The sequence below is a fragment of the Aplidium turbinatum genome, chromosome 17 (genome assembly GCF_918807975.1).
Source record: "Aplidium turbinatum chromosome 17, kaAplTurb1.1, whole genome shotgun sequence".
Lineage (NCBI taxonomy): Eukaryota > Metazoa > Chordata > Ascidiacea > Aplousobranchia > Polyclinidae > Aplidium > Aplidium turbinatum.
In genome coordinates this window covers 4,547,708-4,562,152 of record NC_137488.1, presented here as the reverse complement: position 1 = coordinate 4,562,152, position 14,445 = coordinate 4,547,708, and the positions used below count along the sequence as shown (strand labels likewise).

The 14,445-nt window shown below is 33.7% G+C and overlaps 1 non-coding gene across 1 annotated transcript; it reads left to right on the top strand.

Moving 5' to 3' along the window:
* The first annotated feature begins 7,634 nt into the window (after positions 1-7,634).
* On the top strand, positions 7,635-7,717 carry Trnal-uaa (transfer RNA leucine (anticodon UAA)). Its single transcript has one exon. It is a non-coding gene; the product is annotated as a tRNA-Leu (tRNA).
* The last annotated feature ends 6,728 nt before the right edge of the window (positions 7,718-14,445 follow it).

The following is a 14,445-nucleotide window of genomic DNA, read 5'->3' as shown; positions in this document are numbered from 1 at the left end:
TAAAGGGCTGGTCTTTTTTTTTTGATATAACCATTTACTTAGGTATTTAAAAAATTAAAGGTGGCCAAAAATATGTGGCATTTTATTGGTGAAATATCGAACAGTTCATGGCTAACTGCTATTGGGGCAAGATGTAACAAGAGCTGTGTTATGTTCTTTGGCAGTAAATGAGCTAGATTACTTGGTAACTGTTACAATTATGCGTAATTATAAAAGAAAAAGTGAACGTGGGAAGATTCCACCTGCTGTATTAAAACGTGCTGCTGAGGAAGCCATCACTGGAAATGAGTCTATTCGAAAAATTGCCAAAGATTACAACATATGCCATGTGACTTTGTACAGACTGGTTAAGAAAGTTAAAGGTAAACTTAACTAGCCTACCTAAGATAGCTTACTGATTGTAAGAAAAAACATTGAACACCTGTAGGCCTATGTCTTTCGAGCGTATTCGAACAGTAGACCGGGAGAAAATTGGGTCAGGTGTGAAAAGTGCCATGGTTGGTCGCATTCTCAATGTACCGAGGGATTGCCAAAGTATTATTGTCACCTTTGTGAGGAGTAAAGGAAAAATGTGAATTTTTGAAATGCCTGTTATATTGTGTGCAGTTTTGCTTCAGTGTGTACCTTCTGGTGAAAATTTTCTGACCTTGAGGAGTGAATAAACCTTTCTTGAAGAAAAGTGAATGTTTAGTAAAGTGTTTGCTATTTATTCGCAGGAAAAATATTCTGTTACAACTTGCCTCTGCCTGTATTACAACTTGCCCCAGATCCGGGGCAAGTTGTAACGCCCGATTAAAGTTTTTCTAGGCCAATTTTCTCAAAATCCTTCATATATATCACAGGGCTTTAGGTGGAATAATATGCGTAAATAGTCTACCTATACAACTAATCTCCAAAAAATTCGCTCAGACTTGTTTTTACAGACATATAATAAATAATTCAAAAAATGTTACAACTAGCCCCGGTCTCCCCTAATCAACAAATTCTTAAATGAAGTGCGTAGTTCTGAGTATTTCTCAATCATTGTAAATGTCACTCTCGATGCTTCTCATCAAGAACAAATCATTTTCGTGTTAAGGTAGGCGATGTTGAACAGCTTCAAGACGTAGGCTAAATCTTAAGCTGAAATGATTTCTGTATCACTGAACGGTTTCGATTGTATTGATAGTTTCAACTTGAAAACTGGTGCTGTTTTAGCTAAGCGGGAACTATTTTTGCTTGACAACTGAACCTTAACTTCAAAATCTGCGTTGGCCAGGCATAGAAAGTTGTATTCGACATAAGTTATCTGGGAAAGTTAAAGGTATCAGTCCAAGCACGATTAAAGAAAGTAAATCCTGTATATTTTTTGCTTATGGATCATCACCAGTCATCATCTTCGCCTGCAGCAAATTGCGCATCAACATGAGTTATTTGCTTCCAAGAGTGGCGATTTTGAGCCAGCTCGCCCAGTGTCGCCAAATTGTCCGGTCCATGATTGGATGTTGTCTTGCCATCGTTTTGGTTGTCTGCCATGTTTTCTTTTTTCTTCTACTTTTCCTTCTGTGCGAACTTTGCTGATTCCGAATTGTGATCTTTTAGTGTGGCCGAACAGTTTTAAAACTTTTGCTTTTATTATTGCTGCAATTGGATGTAGTTTTGTTATAGTTAAAAGATCTTCTGTTTTCTTGTGGTCAAGTAGCCTTTTGGTGTGATTTTGGAAGGTAGTGAATTTTTTCTTTATTTGAGCTTTTTGTTTATGGATGTTGTTGCTTAGGCTAAATCACAGGGGCTAAATCTAGTTGAAATTCATAATGTTGCCTACAGACAGCGTTGTTCAAATGTCTTATCATTTTTAGAGTAATTGTTATCTGTAAGCTTGTGGCATCTTTAAAGTTATAGCCCAATCAGAGAAAAAATTCTGAAAAATCTAAAGAAAGCTGTCCTATCATTTTGCAAAGAAAATTGACTTCGAGAGGGTAATCAAGGCGTAGTGCAGTCAAACCCAATGCTTTACATTACCCTTTTGCAATTGAAGCTCTAAAGACGTTTCTTAAATGCACCAAGTTGGAACCAACAAGAGCTTGATCGGAAGCTGAGTCAATGCTAAAGTAGCCTACAACTAGCAGTTTTTAATTTGTGACTGCTTTGCATTATGTGGATTACGGTCCTAAACAAGATTCACTGATGAATTTAATGAAATTAAAGGAAGATGTAATCTAAGTAAGAGAAAGCTGAGAAGAGTAGGCTACTACTCGCAAGCTAAAGTTGCAGTGGCAATTATAAATTTAAAAGAAAATGATTTTCTTTTCCAGAGGACAGAACGCTTTTATAACTCCACTTAACTAGCTGAATCATTCGAAGGAAATGTTTAGTGAATTTTTTCTTTATTTGAGCTTTTTGTTTATGGATGTTGTTGCTTAGGCTAAACCACAGGGGCTAAATCTAGTTGAAATTCATAATGTTGCCTACAGACAGCGTTGTTCAAATGTCTTATCATTTTTAGAGTAATTGTTATTTTTAGAGTAATTGTATGAATTCTACCGTACATTGCAAAGGGGATTCGATAGTTGTTGGAATTGACAAATGTATCAACAAACTCAAATATATTGTCGATGAGTTTGAAGTTCCATGAAAATTTCATCGTATGTCTATTGTCTGTTGTGCAGTTGCGGGCATGTGGGACAAATTTAAACCATTTGTAGGTTACACTACAACAATGACATTTTGGATGAGTTGGTACTTTTGACAGAAAGCCACACAGCAAACTTCAGCTGAGTAGTAGTAGATGCATGGTATTGGGGGTAAATGTACTAACCCTCAGTACGAACCGGTAAGAACCCTCGCTCGGTACGAACCGGTAAGAACCCTCGCTTGGTACGAACCCTAGATCGAATCCTTTGTGGTACGAACCGAAGATAAGGTTGTTTGGTCTGAACTTTGTGGTACGAACTTGTAAGAACGGATGTTATGACGTAATGATGTAAGAATCGTCGGTACGAACTTGTAAGAACGGATGTTATGACGTAATGATGTAAGCATCGTGGGTACGAACTTGTAAGAGCGAATGTTATGACGTAACCACCGGTACTAACCCTAGTCGGTACGAACTTGTAAGAACGGATGTTATGACGTAATGATGTAAGAATCGTGGGTACGAACTTGTAAGAGCGAATGTTATGACGTAACCACCGGTACTAACCCTAGTCGGTACGAACTTGTAAGATCGAATGTTAAGACGTAATGATGGTAAGAACGAACTTGGTATCGAACCCTCCGACCTAGGACGGTTTCGGTCCGAACGAGTGATGCTAATAGGTAATGTATTAAATATAAGTACGAACCTTGGCTAAAAACTAGAAGCTTACGTAATATATAACTTGGTTTACTTATAAAAAGCAACAAATAAATATTTTTTCATTTGTGGTCTGTAAAGAGTGATTTTTTTAAAGCAATTTTCAACAGTTCAGTGTTCGATTCCCACGTCCGATGTTTTTTTTAAGCAATTTTACTAATGATAATGTGCTCTGTGTTTGATTCCCATGTCTGAGTTGTTTGTTTTTTAAAGGAATAAATATGTAAAATTTCATACATTAGATGTCTCGTTGGTCAGTTTGTATGCATAACTTACATAATCACAGTGGTTGCAATGACTACAAGATATAGAAAAGACTTTAGAACATAACCAGCTTATTTTTATTAATTCACAAAGCAACCTTTTAACCTGAAATTAAAACGATATGATATTGAAAAGATTTTAAAACATAACCAGCATATTTTTAGTACAATTTGGGTAGAGAGGTAACTCTTTTAAACCATAAACAGACATAACTCAGCAACAACACTACATTTAACATTATAAAAACAAAAAACAAAAAGCGAACGTTTTCGGCTAGTCATATAGCCCTTTTCAAGCCTATAAGAAATACATTATTAAAAGAAATGCTAAAGAATCATATAGTATATGAATCATATAGTATATTATAGGCTTGAAAAGGGCTATATGACTAGCCGAAAACGTTCGCTTCTTGTTTTTTGTTTTTATAATGTTAAATGTAGTGTTGTTGCTGAGTTATGTCTGTTTATATTTTTAGTACTTCACAAAACAACTTTTTAACCTGAAATTAAAGTTGACAAAGTCATTTTTGATTTAAAATCATTTGTTTAAATTCTATAACTGTAGACACACAGCTGGGAACCACTGCAATAACCTAACTTCTGCCAAGCAAATAACCTAACACTTCGCACCTAACACCTCGTATACTAGTCAATGGGAAAGACATTTTTGAAGTCATATCATTGTGGGTTCATTGATGTTGTTTAAATTTTATAACTGTAAAGGATGTAAAGTTCATAGATCGGTTAATATGCGGGGGTTTATTTATTAATGTGCAGGTTAATATGCGGGGTTAATTTTGTAAAAGTTTTATTAACTTTTTGTCAGTTTGGGTGTAGCCATGCTTTTCGCAAAGGTGTTTGCTTGTAAGAATAGAGTTTTCACTATTGATTATGATAGGTAGGTCTATTGGCTCGATTCCAGATCTTTCTAAATACTGGGTTTTGTTCTTGCTGAATGTGTTATTTCGGTAAATCAATGAGGTTTCACTGTTTTTTGGTTTGTATAGGTTAGTTAATCTCGTTATACTTTGGTCCTTTTAATCAGTGGCTTGCTTTTAGTTTATTGTAAGGTAAATGGTCAAAGGGGTACTTCGTTGCTTATTAGTTGGTTATATATATCATAATCTATGACTGGTCCAAAAGCTTAATAAATAGGCTACTGCATTTTGGCATCTCCATTTCGGTTAATCTTCGTTTCGGTTTATGTTGGTTTCGGTAAACTTTTATTTCGTTAGGTCTACATTTCGCTAAAGCAGTGTTTTTTTTACTAAAACTTTATGGTAATGTTTAATAAATGTAACTAATCTGAAAAATTAATTTTGTAGGTATAATACCACTTAAAGGTTGTGAGAATTATAGCTTGGTCAAAATGACCTAACTTTAAGCTTGTCATGAAGGAATAACATTTACGGTTTTGTTGTATGATCCTTACAACAACTGCACTACTCCATGATATTAACATAAAGGTTCAACTCAACACACAAGCAGTACTGTAATTTAAGACATAGAACCTCCTGTTTTGGTTGTGTTCAACTTTGATCCATGTATCTTATCATGTTTATCTCATCATTTTGCTAAGCATCCATTTCATAAAAATCGTTAGAGCAATGATTTTAGCTAAAACTTTATGGTAATGTTTACGAAATGTAACTAACTTGGAAATTATTTTTGTTGATATAGTATCGCTTAAAGATTGTAACAACAATGGCTTGGTCAAAACAATGTAACTTTTGTCATTTGTGTTTGCATAAATAACTTTTACGTTTTTTGTATGATGCTAATAACAGCTAAACATTTAACGTTGTCTTTTATGGAATGAGAACACCCAAATGAACAGCTATGAAATCAATTGTTGCAACACATAATCACACTTGATGATAATAACACACAAACAAGATCCTGAACACAGGTTTTACTTTATAATTATGAAACAGAAACTTGAAGGTTGTGATGTTTTGTTGTAGTTTCTATAAACTTATAAAAAAACACATAAAATTTGTTAAACTATTTTTCCGTTTGTGAATTATAGAACATAAACTTTGTAGGCTAGTTAGTTAATAATATTTTTGATGGTTGGTTTGTGCAATAAAAACTTTGTGATTTGTTAAAATTATAGTTCAGTTTGTAAACGAAAATTTAAGTTGTGATGTCAAATAATTTTTCGTGTGTATGTTATTAGAATAAAGTTTTTAGTTTACACTTTGTCAAAACTACTTTTTAGTTTGTAAAACAAAGCTTAACTATTTTTGCATTTATGTTATTAGAATAAAACTTTTAGTTTAAAATTTGTCAAGACTACTTTTTAGTTTGTAAAACAAAGCTTAACTATTTTTGCATTTAAAGTAATTTTTCATGTGTATCTTTTTAGCAAAATTTTTATCATGTTTCCTTGTTTCACATTTATTAACTTTACAAAATTACATGTTATGTGAATAATTATATATATATAATGTAAACTTCATATTTGATTTAACTTATAAATTAATTAAGATAATAATAACTCAAATTGATAGTTTTATTGTACATAGTTTTGTTTGAAACAAAAAAAAATTATGATAATGTTTAGTTTACAATAACTTATTACTACTTATTGCAAATTAATGTGAGTTATTCTCAGATTGATATTTTGTTTTCTTATTTCTAAAAAACAATACATCGGCTTATCTATTTTTTATATGTTGCACAATTCAGTTTTTAAAGTTTTAGAGTAAGAAATCAAGATGAGGTATTCCAGCAACCATATCGGAGCGCCTGAAACCATAAAATGTAGCTACTCAAAGCGCACTTATAATTTGCAAACACTTCAAACATTTTCGATGTGTCACATTAGACTTTTAAATGGCAACACCGTTTACTTAAGGTTTCACCTTCATTCTGTTCTGAAGTTTTTATTGTTGAGCTGTTGGTTTCGTGATCGATCCCATGCTTCCATTTGCAAGAAGTATTAGTTGTGAAGAAAGGAGCGTTGTTCCCGGCTATCAGCACAAGGCTGAGCACTCACTAGTACAGCGAGCAGTTGCGATTCGCTAACCATATAGATGTAGCTTCCACGCTTGTTAATACTGGGGTCACAAGTATTTTTTTCACATTTTCAACCCTCCTGTTATTTTTGTTAAACACAAGCATGATTTACTTTGTAAATGGTAAAATTTTCATACTGGTAGTTTTATCAAGCATATTAGAATATATTACAATTCATCTGTAAAGATAATGATTGCCTAAACTTACTGTTTTAATATAACAACGTAATATTTTTTAAATCGTGGTAAGTTGTATAGTGCATAAATCATTTTTAAAGCCTTTGTGTTTTGCAATCTCCGAAACCACTGTAGGCTACAAGATTCTTTTAAGAAGCAAAGGAAGTTATGTTTTTCAGCTTTTTGTAATTATGTCTAACCTAATAGATAAACATTCAACCTCTAACAGATATGCAAAACTATTTTATTACATTGAAAAATGTTTTCTAGCAACCCATTGTTTTACACGTTCTATAGGCTATGCCTCTAACTTTATGTACCGTAATAATTTTACCACATCTACTTATAGCTTAATTTCAGTGATGTATATTTAAACCAACAACTTTTTTTCACTTCAATTCATTGGTGGGTGGAAGCACACAAGCAGGTCTTGGAAACGAAAATTAATTTATGCCTGTCCTAATACATTGTCTTGTATCCAAACTACACAATTTATCTGTTACACTGATTGATTTGTATAAAAACGAACCCATATTTCCTTAATTCCTATCAAATTCGTACAACGAAGTGTATCATACAACTTAATCGCTTCTTTTAATTGGATGACATCCTTTTAATAAACTGCTAGCACCTCCTCTAGCTTAGGCACCTGCTATAGCACATAAATTCATGATCACAAATTTTCACAATCGAATTATGTCTTAAACGTCTTTGTTTTATCATAGTCAAAACATTTTTTAAATGAAATTGCAATAAACTGTTTATGTTGTTTAATGCAGACCTAATATAACAAGTTTTAGGTGGGTCATGCGTACTGAGCACTTGTTTAGGCTATAACAAACTAGATTGACCGAGTGGTTAAGGTGTTGGTCTTAAGTACCAATGGACTAGCATCCGCGTGGGTTCGAATCCCTCATCTAGTATTTTGATTTTGGGTTATTTTTTAACACATAATTCGATTTATTTTGTTTCTTAACATCACTTCAGTTGCTTGTACACACGGTTGTATTTTTTATCTCAGTCATAACAAGATTCCTTTTTCGCATAAAAATCTAAAAATTTCCAATAAGTCACCTTTTGTTTGCTCAGATTTCAACATAAATAGATGAAAAATCTCTTTTTCTTTGATCTATTTGACTATTTACTGACAAATAATCAGGTTTTGGCAACACTTTTGCAACAACTTATTAGGTTTTTACGTGTGTTCTAGCTACATTCTACTTATCACGACTTTACATATAATAAAAATGGCGGATAAAAATAAAGAAACTCAACTTAGAATGGTGTAACCTTCGTGATTTGCGATAAGTTTGTGCCTACAAAATGTCAATTTTGAAACTGAACCAAAGTTAAACACATATAGCAATAACATCTTACTTATTTGTTATACAAAAAAAAAACAAACAATAACACAGTGAAATAAAAAATGTACCTTTGCATGATATTGTAAACAAATAAACATTTACCGAAAACTAAAAAAAAACTTAATTACCAGAGAATCAGTTTAAAAAGATGTTGTGATCGATTTTCAATAAAGCGCTAATTTCATATAAATCGTGTTCAGACTTGTTTAGAAAAAAAGGTTACATCGATTCTAACAGAATGAATGATGTTATATGGTCGGAAATAATAACTACTTTTGGTATTGTTGTATACAAATAAGTAAGCTGTTCATTTGGGTGTTCTCATTCCATAAAAGACAACGTTAAATGTTTAGCTGTTATTAGCATCATACAAAAAACGTAAAAGTTATTTATGCAAACACAAATGACAAAAGTTACATTGTTTTGACCAAGCCATTGTTGTTACAATCTTTAAGCGATACTATATCAACAAAAATAATTTCCAAGTTAGTTACATTTCGTAAACATTACCATAAAGTTTTAGCTAAAATCATTGCTCTAACGATTTTTATGAAATGGATGCTTAGCAAAATGATGAGATAAACATGATAAGATACATGGATCAAAGTTGAACACAACCAAAACAGGAGGTTCTATGTCTTAAATTACAGTACTGCTTGTGTGTTGAGTTGAACCTTTATGTTAATATCATGGAGTAGTGCAGTTGTTGTAAGGATCATACAACAAAACCGTAAATGTTATTCCTTCATGACAAGCTTAAAGTTAGGTCATTTTGACCAAGCTATAATTCTCACAACCTTTAAGTGGTATTATACCTACAAAATTAATTTTTCAGATTAGTTACATTTATTAAACATTACCATAAAGTTTTAGTAAAAAAAACACTGCTTTAGCGAAATGTAGACCTAACGAAATAAAAGTTTACCGAAACCAACATAAACCGAAACGAAGATTAACCGAAATGGAGATGCCAAAATGCAGTAGCCTATTTATTAAGCTTTTGGACCAGTCATAGATTATGATATATATAACCAACTAATAAGCAACGAAGTACCCCTTTGACCATTTACCTTACAATAAACTAAAAGCAAGCCACTGATTAAAAGGACCAAAGTATAACGAGATTAACTAACCTATACAAACCAAAAAACAGTGAAACCTCATTGATTTACCGAAATAACACATTCAGCAAGAACAAAACCCAGTATTTAGAAAGATCTGGAATCGAGCCAATAGACCTACCTATCATAATCAATAGTGAAAACTCTATTCTTACAAGCAAACACCTTTGCGAAAAGCATGGCTACACCCAAACTGACAAAAAGTTAATAAAACTTTTACAAAATTAACCCCGCATATTAACCTGCACATTAATAAATAAACCCCCGCATATTAACCGATCTATGAACTTTACATCCTTTACAGTTATAAAATTTAAACAACATCAATGAACCCACAATGATATGACTTCAAAAATGTCTTTCCCATTGACTAGTATACGAGGTGTTAGGTGCGAAGTGTTAGGTTATTTGCTTGGCAGAAGTTAGGTTATTGCAGTGGTTCCCAGCTGTGTGTCTACAGTTATAGAATTTAAACAAATGATTTTAAATCAAAAATGACTTTGTCAACTTTAATTTCAGGTTAAAAAGTTGTTTTGTGAATTACTAAAAATATGCTGGTTATGTTTTAAAATCTTTTCAATATCATATCGTTTTAATTTCAGGTTAAAAGGTTGCTTTGTGAATTAATAAAAATAAGCTGGTTATGTTCTAAAGTCTTTTCTATATCTTGTAGTCATTGCAACCACTGTGATTATGTAAGTTATGCATACAAACTGACCAACGAGACATCTAATGTATGAAATTTTACATATTTATTCCTTTAAAAAACAAACAACTCAGACATGGGAATCAAACACAGAGCACATTATCATTAGTAAAATTGCTTAAAAAAAACATCGGACATGGGAATCGAACACTGAACTGTTGAAAATTGCTTTAAAAAAATCATTCTTTACAGACCACAAATGAAAAAATATTTATTTGTTGCTTTTTATAAGTAAACCAAGTTATATATTACGTAAGCTTCTAGTTTCTAGCCAAGGTTCGTACTTACATTTAATACATTACCTATTAGCATCACTCGTTCGTACTGAACCCGTCCTAGGTCGGAGGGTTCGGTACCAAGTTCGTTCTTACCATCATTACGTCATAACATTCGATCTTACAAGTTCTTACTTACGTCATAACATCTACTACTACTCAGCTGCAAACCAGAACGAACCACCCCATATTTCGAAAGGTTTTTCCAAATAGTTTTGTTATGATTTGTTTTTGTGTTCCGGTAGCTACCTCCAACGGTTGCGCTTTGAGAGCGTGGTTTTAGCAATTACTGAAATTTGTAAAGAATTGTTTGCGCTCCAGTAGGCCTATGACCATGACTCAAAACCGATTGAAAAGTCTAACTATGTTGTGCATCAATTCAGACGTCGCAAAATTTTATCATTTGATGCTGTGATCCGTAACTTTGCATTGCAAAAAGTCCCAGAAAGGGTTAAATTAAATCAGGGATGTCCAAAGTCCGGCCCGCGGGCCAACTCCGGCCCACAAGACTTTTTTGTATGGCCCGCGCCTGTTGTTGTAGGCTACAATGTGTTATTTTTGACCTGTAGACACACAAAAATCATATAAATTCAACTTGCAGTTTTCAGAAAAATTATTGTGGCTGTTGGCCCGCGAACACTTATTATCAAATCTGGCTCGCGTGGGGAAAAAGTTTGGACACTCCTGAATTAAATGCTTGGTTGAACTATTTTCGTTGCCTGTAGGCCTATTGTGTGTTTACAAAGCTTTCTAGACAAAATAGTTTGCCTCAATGGCATTTTTGCTGCAAGTGTAATCCAGTGATTATTGATGATTTTTACATTGAACGAAGTTCTTTTCATGCTGAGGAAAGTAGGCTAATTTCAGCTTAACACGAACATGCAACGCAAGATACAAATTAGTTGTATATTTGCTAAAAAAATATTAAGGGGCCCATTTTTAGTATTGTTTCCCGACCAGTGCTGACTTCTCTCGGAGACCCTGCTTGCAACGCTTTAAAATTTAAGACAAAGTTTTTAAGTTGACTTTTACGGAATGTAACTGTGACCTGTTGAACCCATAGCGGCCTTTACACAGGCCATACCAACGTACAACTTAAAATTTGACTGAAGGTCGATTTGTTAGTAGCCAAAATCGCTTGTAGGCTTATAAGTTGATAATTTGAGCAATAATTAATAAATATGAATAAGTTTTTTTCTGATGATTTTATCGAGGTAAAACAGGCTGTAAAGGTTTTTAGTGCATTTGCAACTAATTTTAATGCAGTCACTAGTCTGGGTGCACATTTTTTGTGATTTTGGGTTACTTCTGTCCTATTGTTACCTTTGAAATAACACAGTACAGTTTGGCACGTGTGCAGGAAATCCACAAACAAAACTCCGGCAACAATGTAAAATGGAAAATTTGTCATTTTTTAACGTAGCCTAATTTTAAGAGCTTTGAAGTGGTTTGAGATGCAGTGATCACACTTTAGCAATTTGAATTCTCAAAACATTCATTTAAAAGGAATATAAAGTAAATTTAACTTAAACAATTAAAATTGCACCGGCCTTCAGTCAGGTCTCCAGTTCGCACACTGTCAAGGCCTGTGTAGTGTGTATATAGATCGCTATACTTAAATGATACTACTTAAATACAATTAATCATGGGCTCTATCCAAGGGGGGGTGAGGGGGGTGATCACCCCCCCACTAATTGGAGTGGGGGGGTGATCAATGCAAAATCACCCCCCCACTCATTTGGCTTTGAAAAGGTTTTGTGATATTTTATTGATCAAATTTTGAAAAATACATTTTCGCTGTTGGCACATTTTGAATTTTTTATCAATATGAATATATATTTCATTTCAATATGATTTTTTGGTTTGGCAACACTGAACTACGAGCCAGGCGTTTACACTGGGTTTTAACTTAGTTTGCTTGGTAGCCACTTTAACTAGACAAAATTCTGCCACTGCAAATGACTAGAATGACACCGCCAACCAATCAGAACATGTTATAAGAGGCTACCGTCCAATTGTGACCTTTCTCGCACTTAGCCAGAGAGTTAATCTTTGTTTTAAATTTTATTTGGTAATTACAGAAGAAAAAAGAGCAATAGCAGTTGTGAGAATTGAACCCACGTCAATGAAATGACTACTTTCTAACCCTAACCCCTAAAAAGCCAACCAGCTGCCAACTTAGTCGGCAGCAGTGGCCGAGTGGTTAGCGTGTTGGGCTCGCAGTCGAGAGCCTGCATGTTCGACTCCACCCCCCGCACTTGCTGTTGTTTCCCTGGGGAAGAAACTTCACTAAGTATAATTGCCTCTACCCAGTGATCGATTTCGAGTAATGGGTAGTAGGGCAAAGTGGGTCGTGTTGTCACAATTTTTACAAATCAGCATATATTTCGTTCTGTACCAATGGTATCGAAATGCTAGATAGTGCAATTGAAAGAGGTATCATTCGGCTTCTTTTAGCTACAGTTAAAGTTTTTCTGGATTATTTCGTTTTTACATAAATGCATGTTTAATGCAAGTGAATGGACTGTGACAACACGCCCCACCCCGGGGCGTGTTGTCACAGAGCATGGGGCGTGTTGTCACAAAATTTCTGCACATGCTTTGTGACTAAAATATGACAGAAACCAACAAAAAATGGTTTTAATACAGGCTGAACGAATAAAAAATATGCGAAATGCAAAAAAATTTAATTTACAACATATTGGTAAAAATTTTATGCCCATTATCAAAAACAATAAAAATGTCATCTTGAGAATTATGTGTAACTATCGAATATATGTGTGTATCATTATCTAATATTAATTTTTATTTCCTAAAAAAGCGTTGTATTTTAACAAATACGCATATTACCTCGTTGTATAAGCACAAATAATTTTTTATGTTTCTTAATATTAAAAATGCACACCTCGGGCCGTGTAGTCACAGCTGTGACAACACGCCCCGTGGTATGAAATCAGGTGGTTTCAACAACCATGTGTACATCTCTACTTGCATGTCTTATCTGTTTGGTAAGGGAAGGGAAGGTAATTTGATACGGAAGGTAATTTGATACACCCCCCCTACAGAAATGTACAAAAAATATTAGTCAAAAATATTGTCATTAGGTGGAAGATCTGTGAAAATAATGCCTACAAAAATTGCACCATGCAGCTAACTCGTGCTTTTATGGCATAAAATTGTAAAAGTGTGTTTTTTGAGTATTTTCGTAAAATTTTTAACTCATGATTATTTTCGTCTACAAAATTAAAGAAAAGCTCCTGAAAGATGAAACCAAACTCATTTGACAGTTCATTCATAAGGCTTCAAGGGCTTGTCACGTTTTTTCTGCAATCTGCATCCAAGCATACAAAAACCAGAACTTTATAACTTTTTTTGAAAAAGGTAAATTGATACATGTAAAGAAGGTAAATTGATACAGTATATTAAACTCTTTTTTGTGACTGTAATAAATGTTGTCATTGATCTAGTTGATTTAAATAAGTTATTCTTTATTAACAAGACCTGCTACTTTGGGAAACAACAATTATATGGGCTTTCGTAGGCTTACACGCTATCTGCTTTCAAAAAATGAGAAAAGCGCAAAGCACCCCCCTTGAATAAGAACTCCAGCCAATGATCTTTTCCATGTCCATCCCGCTGCAGAAGCTTCGCCGCACACATGGTTCTCAACAGTCATCCTTGCACCCAAGCACGCCAACCACATAATAAATTTTCATTTATTGCTTTGTTGTCAAAAGGGATTTCTGTATTAGTTTTACTGTATCAAATTACCTTCCGGGTGTATCAATTTACCTTCCGTGGAAGGTAAATTGATACATTTGACTGACGTTTTTAAAATTTCAATTAAAAAAAAAGTAACAAAAATAGAAAAGTGAAAATGCTTTTAAAAAGTGTGTAAGGGATCAGACTTTCATTTCAGCTTAAAATCAATAGTTTATGTCACGTAATTTTCAGTTAACAGGCAAAAATGTTAAAAGTGTATCAAATTACCTTCCCTTCCCCCTATGATGAAAAGAGCAGGCTTAAAGCTAACGAATGATATCTTTTCTGATCAGTTATGATCATACCTTAGTTTTCCAGACCATTTTTAGTTTAGTTATAAAACCTGATTTTGCCCAAAGCACTCCTCATAATTTCTGCTGTGGTGACAAATTTATTAATCTTCACTGCTTGTAGGAAAGAGAA